Here is an 8030-nt window from a genome sequence, read left to right as displayed (position 1 = left end):
ACTGCTGAGTTAATTGGATGTTCTGAGTAGTCTATATATGAAACTTAGTGTATTACCACAGTCTAGTACAGCCATGTCAATTGATGCCCACAGGAGCAAGCGCGCGCTTTAGAGCCCAGGAGAGCCTGAGCGCTTTACAGTGGAAAGGAAAGAGACAGACGAAAGAGGTGGTATATGCCGCTTGGTCGAGCTATATTCAGGGATGGCCAGCACTGATTCAATAGATAAAGGGAAGAGAACTTATTAAAACTTATCCATGTTAATCTTTAGATTTGCCTGAGAAGTATAAGTGCATTATAAGAATGTAAGTTTTAATTTTAATGCTCATTTTTCACAAGTTTGATTTTTTTATTGAAAAGAAATATTTTCTCAACTTTTCGTATAGAAAAGTGAAATTTTCAGGTATAGGCCTATTTATTCAGTAGCCTTACAGAATGTTTTCGTAAATCTAATATACCTTATATATGTGTTACTGAAGATAGTGTATTGAAAATTTTTAAAATATTTGCATCAAAATTGTTTGTAAGCAAATGAATTAACAAAGCAACTACTATTACATCATAAGCAAAAGATACGTGCCCATGTGTTGTAAAAATGTCAGCTCTATAGCTTCAGCAGATTTCGAGAAAATAATTTAATATTCTGATGATAGGAAGTTGCTAACAAATATCACCTTAAAAGCATAATGCGATAAGAGTTTTGTTATGTAATATTAGTTACACTTAAAACAGGTATAGTACCTAGGTAACTTTGCTTTGTACTGTAATATTGTTTTGATTAGTTTATTGATTACTTTTGTAAGGCTAAAGATACCATCAATATAAATTCCAACTTATCATGTCATACTCAATCTCTTTCTTTGGAATGTCACTTCTTTATGAATGATGTGTTTCATCCACTTAATACAGTATAATATTATACTACTAAGGAATTTAAGTGAATATTCCTTCTTAACTCTCTATTATGTTATTAAGATTTAAAACACAAGTGCAATATTAAGAAATCAGTGTTAGTACTTTTGTTTTACAGACAATATAGATAATATTAAACAGAAAGAAGCCATATAAAAATAACGAATAAAATTTCACGTTCCGTTTGAAGTTTGTGCACCACTGTTTTCTTAATCCAACAGGTTGCTTATTCATATACACAACCCTTCCTCTTTCCATACTTAGCGCTTGCTCCCTGCGCACGACGTCAATGTCAGAAAAATGCGCTTGCTTTGACATCACTGGTCTAGTATATACGGTCATGAAGCTCAATACGTAAGCAATATGCATCCATAGATAGTTGCTAACCACTAGGATCGCTACTATCACCTCATCACAGACAATGCGAAATAGTACCAGCACAGTCTATTGTTCCTAGTACTCTCATCACCTCGAGCTTCGTGACTTTATATACTGGACTGTGGTATTACCACAGTCTAGTATATACAGTCGCGAAGCTCAATACGTAGTAAATATGCAAACATTAGGTAGTTGCTCACCACTAGGATCGCTAATATCGCCTAATTACAGGCAATGCAAAATAGTATAGTCACAGTCAATTGTTCTAGTACCCTCAAAACTCAAGCTTCGTGACTGAATATAGTAGACTGTGGTATTACGTTGCCAACTCTAAACAAAACAGAGCTCAATGAACTACACTCAGAACTGGACGTAGAATATAGGCCAGTGGCGTATACTGGTTAAAGGGTTTGGGCTACCGCTGACCCTATTATTACACAAAATATATCTAACAATTACTTTAATTTTAATTACTATGGTAAAACTAATAACACAAAATTATTACATTATGTTACATTATAAACTTTTTCTTTTGTAATTTCCTTGGGCTACCGCCGGTAGCCCCGGTAGCCCGCAAAATACGCCCCTGATATAGGCATGTGATTTGATGTGAACTGTGACAACTCTGAGGGCTTGATCCCTTATGTGATTCCTGGTTCATGGATTGCGATTTGGAAAGGTGACTCCAAGCATCCACACATGCACGTTCACCCACGCAGTGTCAATCACAACCTTATTTCTCATACACTATATGCTTGACTTTCCTCAGGGCACAACTTCTTCCGTTGTGTAGCTATTACATGAATGCCGACCATTAATATTACATCTGCTGTTCTGCTCTTTACTTTGCCATTTTCTTTCCTATGAAGTCAACAATCAAAATATGAATACACAGTGAAATCAGAATGACATTGTCATTGTGAAAAATAGTGTTGGTATGCCATACTGCCAAATGTGAACATAAGGTATGTATAGAGACAAATGAAATAATAAGAGAATGGCGTGGATTTAATCGCAGTTTTATTTTAAAATTCATATGATTGGACAATTGGTAAGACATAACCATATGTTGCCTGAAAAGGTTTGTTTCATATAAAAAAAAAAAGCTGAAAATGTTCACTCGATATTTCACAAAATTAAAGTGCAGTGTCAATTGTGAGACAAGAAAGAATATCTACAGTAAAGGTGTTTATTGAATGTGTTGACTGTTGAGATGGTGGAAACATGCCCCTGTATTTAATCTGTACATTTTAGTATATTAGTATGAATTATAAACTGAGTGGATTTTTTTCCCCATGTATGAACCAATGGTTGAGATATTAGTATAAACATGTTCACTGTTTCGTATTGTATGACAGCCGTTGGTGAAATGGAGTGCAACCTTGGTATAACTCTGAAAGAGGTAATTTTAATTGTATATAAGTAGCAGAAATATACTGATTTTTTGTAAACTTTTCTTTCTTCTTATATTTGCAATTGTACATATGTAGCAATTTATCAACATCTATTTTTTCATAGGGCAATAAGATGAAACTAATGGATTTCTAGGAAAATGACTCTGTTATTTAACCGCAATATTGCCATCAAGTACCAGCCATGACTGTGTGGGAAATTTGATACCAAGTCATATGTGTAAGATGCACCATGCTTAACTGACTTTATGCAATTATAAATAAAATGTTTAAAATTAGCCACAAGAAAAACTAAGGTGTTCAACGAACAAAGATAAAAACATATTCTTAGAATATGATATATGATATCATATGATTCGTTCATTTAGTGTTCTGTCCAAGGGCAGCTCTTTCACTGCAAGCCCAGCTTTCTCCAATCTTTTCTATTTTTTGCCTTCCTCTTTGTTTCCTCATATGCTCCATATATCTTAATGTGTCTATCATCTGATATCTTCTTCTACCCTGAACTCTTTTCTCGTTCACCATCTTTCTAGTGCATCCTTCAGTAGGCAGTTTCTTCTCAGCCAATGACCCAGCCAATTCCTTTTCCTCTTCCTGATCAGTTTATGATATGATATGATATGACATGACATGACATGACATGACATGACATGACATGACATGACATGACATGACATGACATGACATGACATGATTGATATGATATGATATGATATGATATATGATATGATATGATATGATATGATATGATATGATATGATATGATATGATATGATATGATATGATATGATATGATATGATATATTTCATTTCATCCATTCCTAGTTTCTGTCCAAGGTAAGGTTTTTCACTGCAAACCTAGCATTCTCCAATCTTTCCTATTTTCTGCCTTCCTCTTAATCTCCGCATATGATCTATAATATAGACAACATAAAGATATGACAACATAAAGATATATTATATCTTTATGTTGTCTATATCTGATATCTTCTTCTGCCCCGTACTTTTCTCCCATTCACCATTCCTTCCAGTGCATCCTTCAGCAGACAGTTTCTTCTCAGCCATTAAAATATGTGGCCTCATAATTGATAATTGATAATCGAAGGTTAATTGGATAACCTTCACAACACAGACTGTGGTAGATAGAACTCTGGTCTCATATACAGCAAATTGAAGTTCAACCTCAGCTGGAAAATTTTTTTTTATTATTATACAAGGTGGAAGGGGATTGATTATGCACCAAGATTTAAAAGGTGATTCTACATGTTAAATATAACAACATTTTATTACACTTTCCCTTTTTTGATACACCGATAGGAAGCAGGAAAAGAAATAGTATTTACCCAATGTTTGCAGCGCTCTATTGCGGTAATGACCCGAGAGAAATGGCTGATTGCTATACAAGCAGATAAATGAAAATAATCTGAACAGTTAATGTCTTAAATATTTTTTTTTTTTTTTGCAAATTAAATTATTTAACCATGAATTTAAATTGAATAATTTAAAAAATCATTAAAATAAATCTTGCAACGCAGCGCACTGTCGCGTATCACCAGCTGACTACAGCAGAGGGGGAGAGGGAGGTAAGGAGTGCAGGTCGTGCTTGTTAGAGTTATTGCAGTAGCTGTGATGTTGCCAAATGCTTCTTAGAAACATAACAGTTTCCTCTAAAGTGGTAAATGTTAGAGAAAAAACTTAATATAGATTTTTAAAATCTCTCCTCATGATCTGTTCTAAATTCTAAATTATGGTTTATTTAACAATGCTCGCAACTGCAGAGATTATATCAGCGTCACCAGTTTGCCGGAATTTTGTCCCGCAGGAGTTCTTTTACATGCCAGTAAATCTACTGACATGAGCCTGTCGCAATTACACACCTAATTGCCATCGACCTGGGCCAGGATCGAACCCGAAACCTCGAGCATAGAAGGCTAGTGCTATACTAACTACGCTACCGAGGCCGACTCTCATGATCTGTTGTCAGTTTCATTTTGGTACAGAGATTACCATCCACCCTGCATAATTTTTCATTCTCTGTGATTTATTGTTTCTAAGTTTATACCATTTCTGTTGTACGACACATCATGAACACTTGAGAAACTCTAGAACTAAACTACACTGATAAAGTCTTTTCAGAGACAGGACCATCTCCTGAAATGTCTGTGTATATTAAATGCGTTCTCCTCAACACCTTGGAAGAATTGGTCATGTGCACCCCCTGCAACTGCTGATGAATTATAACTAATTCAGAATGCATGTGATCACCTGGCAGAAAGATTAGATAAAATGTCAAATATGATATGGTCCGTGTACCAGGAATTGCAGGAAGTCATCTACTGACATGAAAGATGAACTTTCTACTAAAAAAAAGTGACTTTTTAAACACTTATTTCAAATTGTTTTATTTCAGTTATAGAAGACAATGCTTTTACTTGCGTCACAGTTATGTTTTTGTTGTAAAATAATACATTCCTTCCTTCTTAGTTTCTTATGTCAGTGTCTAAAATGCATGCAGGATTTTAATTGTAGAATATCCATTACTTAACTTACCTTAAAAAAAAACCCGTAGATTCAAGTGACTCGAACCTAGGAACTCTGGATTATAGCTAAAACATGTTGTGCGTGAACTAAGACAACGCATTGTAGCGAATGCCTTTTCATCACCCTGCCACTCTGCCAGTAAACATTAGCTGCTAATGGATCACTGTGTGCACTGGAGGATGATGGAAAGTTTGTGCAAGCGCAGTACAGAGATCAACTTGTTTCTGTACAGGAAAATCTTCTATTAAGAGTTAGGAGTTACACTTCACAAAGTGGTCATCATCAAAATTCACAAAATGACTAGAGCAGACTTTCAGTTTGTACCATAAGCAACAAATGGAAAACGAGATGCCACATTGGTTACAAAAGTTCACTCCAAATATCTTTTTCTCTTATCCCTTCTCACTTTGTTTCGTTCTACTTTTTCTTTCTTTTTATCTTCGTTTCTCTCTCTTTCTAGCTTTCCTTATAAACCCTTCTCACATTCTGTCCTTCTGCTCTTTCTTTTTGTTTGTGTTTCTATCTCTTTCTATCTTTCTCTGTCATCCCTTCTCTCTGTCCTTCATTCTTCTTTTCCCTTTTTCCCTATCATTCTCTATCATCTCTTCTTACTTTCCTTCGTTCTGCTTCCTCTGCCTTTTTTTCTTCTGAATTTCTAACTCTCTTTTTTCTATACTTTTATCATTTTTTCTCTGTCTTTCTTTCGTTCTGTTCTTTTATTTCTTTTTCTCTCTTTTTAACTCTCTCTCTTTCTCTATAATTCCTTTTCAATTCCGTTCTGATTTTTCTTTTCCTCTTTGTTTCTATTTATCTCTTTTTCTCTATCTTTTTCTAGCAACCCTTCTCACTTTCTTTCGCTCTGTTTTTCTTTCTTTTTCTCTGTGTTTTTATCTCTCTTTTTCTCTATCTTTCGCTGCCACCCCTTCTCACTTTCTTTCGTTTTGTCTTTTCTTTCTTTTTATTTGTGTTTCTATCTTTCTTTTCTCTATATTTATCTATCGTCCGTCCTCACTTTCTTTTGTTCTGTTTTCCTCTGTGTATCTATCTCTCTTTTCCTCTATATTTCGCTGTCTCCCTTCTCAATTTCTTTCGTTTTGTCTTTTCTTTCTTTTTATTTGTGTTTCTATCTCTCTTTTCTCTATATTTCTCTATCATCCATTCTCACTTTCTTTCGCTCTGCTTTTCTCTGTGTTCCTGTCTGTCTGTTTCTATATCTTTCTTCATCATCCCTTCTTACTTACTTCCGTTCTCCTTTTTCTTTCCTATTCTCTGCGTTTCTATCTCTTTTTTCCTCTTATCTTCCTCTGTCATTTCTTTTCACTTTCGTTCTGTTTTTTTTCTTTTTCTCTTTATTTCTATCGTCATCTTTCTCTGTCATTCCTATCATTTTATTTCGTTCTGCCTTTCTTTTTTGTCTCTTCTTTCTCTATCATCCCTCTCGATTTCTTTCGTTCTGCCTTTTCTTTCATCTTTCTTTTCCTTTATCATTACTCTCGCTTTCTTTCTCTGTCTTTCTATATCATGCTTCTCACTTTCGTTTTGCCAATTATTTTTATTTTTCTCTTTGTCTCTTTCTCTACCATTCTTCTCACTTTCTTTCGTTCTGCCTCTTTTTTTCTTTTCATCTGTGTTTCTATCTTTTTCTATCATTCCTTCTCACTTTTTCTCGTTCTGTCTCCTTTCTCTATCATCCCTCTCATTTTCGTTCTTCCTCTTTCTATGTGTCTGTTTTCTCTGTTTTTCTGTATCATCCCTTTTCACTTTCTTTGGTTCTGTCTTGTTCTTTCTTTCTCTATGTATCTATCTCTTTTCTTCTATCATCCTTTCTCACTTTTTCTCATTCTACCTCTTTTTTCTTTTTCTTTGTCTCTCTCTGCCTTTCTCTTTGATCTCTCTTTGTGTTTTTTTGTTCTATTTTTCTATATCATCCTTTCTCTTTTTCGTTCCGTCTCTTTGTTTCTTTTTCCCCTATACTACTTTTGTCCTTTTTTCTATGTCGTTTTCTATCATCCCTTCGTCATCCTGTCCCTTCCTTCTTCTTTTTCTTCTTCTTCTTCTTCGTGTTTCTCTCTTTTTCTCGATCTTTCTCTATCATCCCTTCTCACTTTCTTTTGTCCTGGCTCTCTCTTTTTTTGTCTTCTTATATCATCCCACATCTTTCTTTCTTTCTCTTTGTGTTTTTCTCTCTTTCTCTATCTTTCCTGTTTTCATTTGTTCTGCGTTTCTTTTTGTTTCTATCTGTGTTTCTATCTTTCTTTTTCTCACTATCTTTATTGTTCTTTCTCACTTTCGTCCATTCTCTTCCTTTTTCTCTGTGTTTCTTCCTCTCTTTCTCTTTCATCCTTTCTTATTTTCCTTCTTACTGCTGCTTTATTTTTGTTTTCCTCTGCTCCCTTCTTTTGTCTCGAATTTTCTTCTTTTCTCCCACTTTCTTTTCTAGCATCTCTCTTGCTTCATACTCTTAATTTTTCAGCCTATGTGTGTCTTGTCTCTTCTGTTCCTATCTGTCTGTCTATTATATTTTAAGCCTTTAAGGACATGTCGGCAGAGAACTCATTCTTTGTGGAATTATTTGAAATACCGATATGGGATTGTTGTTGTTGTTGGTGGTGGTGATGGTGGCGGTGGTGGTGGTAGTGGTGGTGGTGACGATGACGATGATGATGATGATGATGATGATGATGATGATGATGATGGATTGAAAATGACACAAAGACATTTGCAGAAATGTTGGATAGTAATACATAACAGGAGGATCATGCTCTGAACTCCGTGCTCTGACCAAGTT

Source organism: Periplaneta americana, chromosome 3 (genome assembly GCF_040183065.1).
Source record: "Periplaneta americana isolate PAMFEO1 chromosome 3, P.americana_PAMFEO1_priV1, whole genome shotgun sequence".
NCBI classification, from domain to species: Eukaryota; Metazoa; Arthropoda; class Insecta; order Blattodea; family Blattidae; genus Periplaneta; species Periplaneta americana.
Note: the sequence above shows the minus strand (reverse complement) of the source record.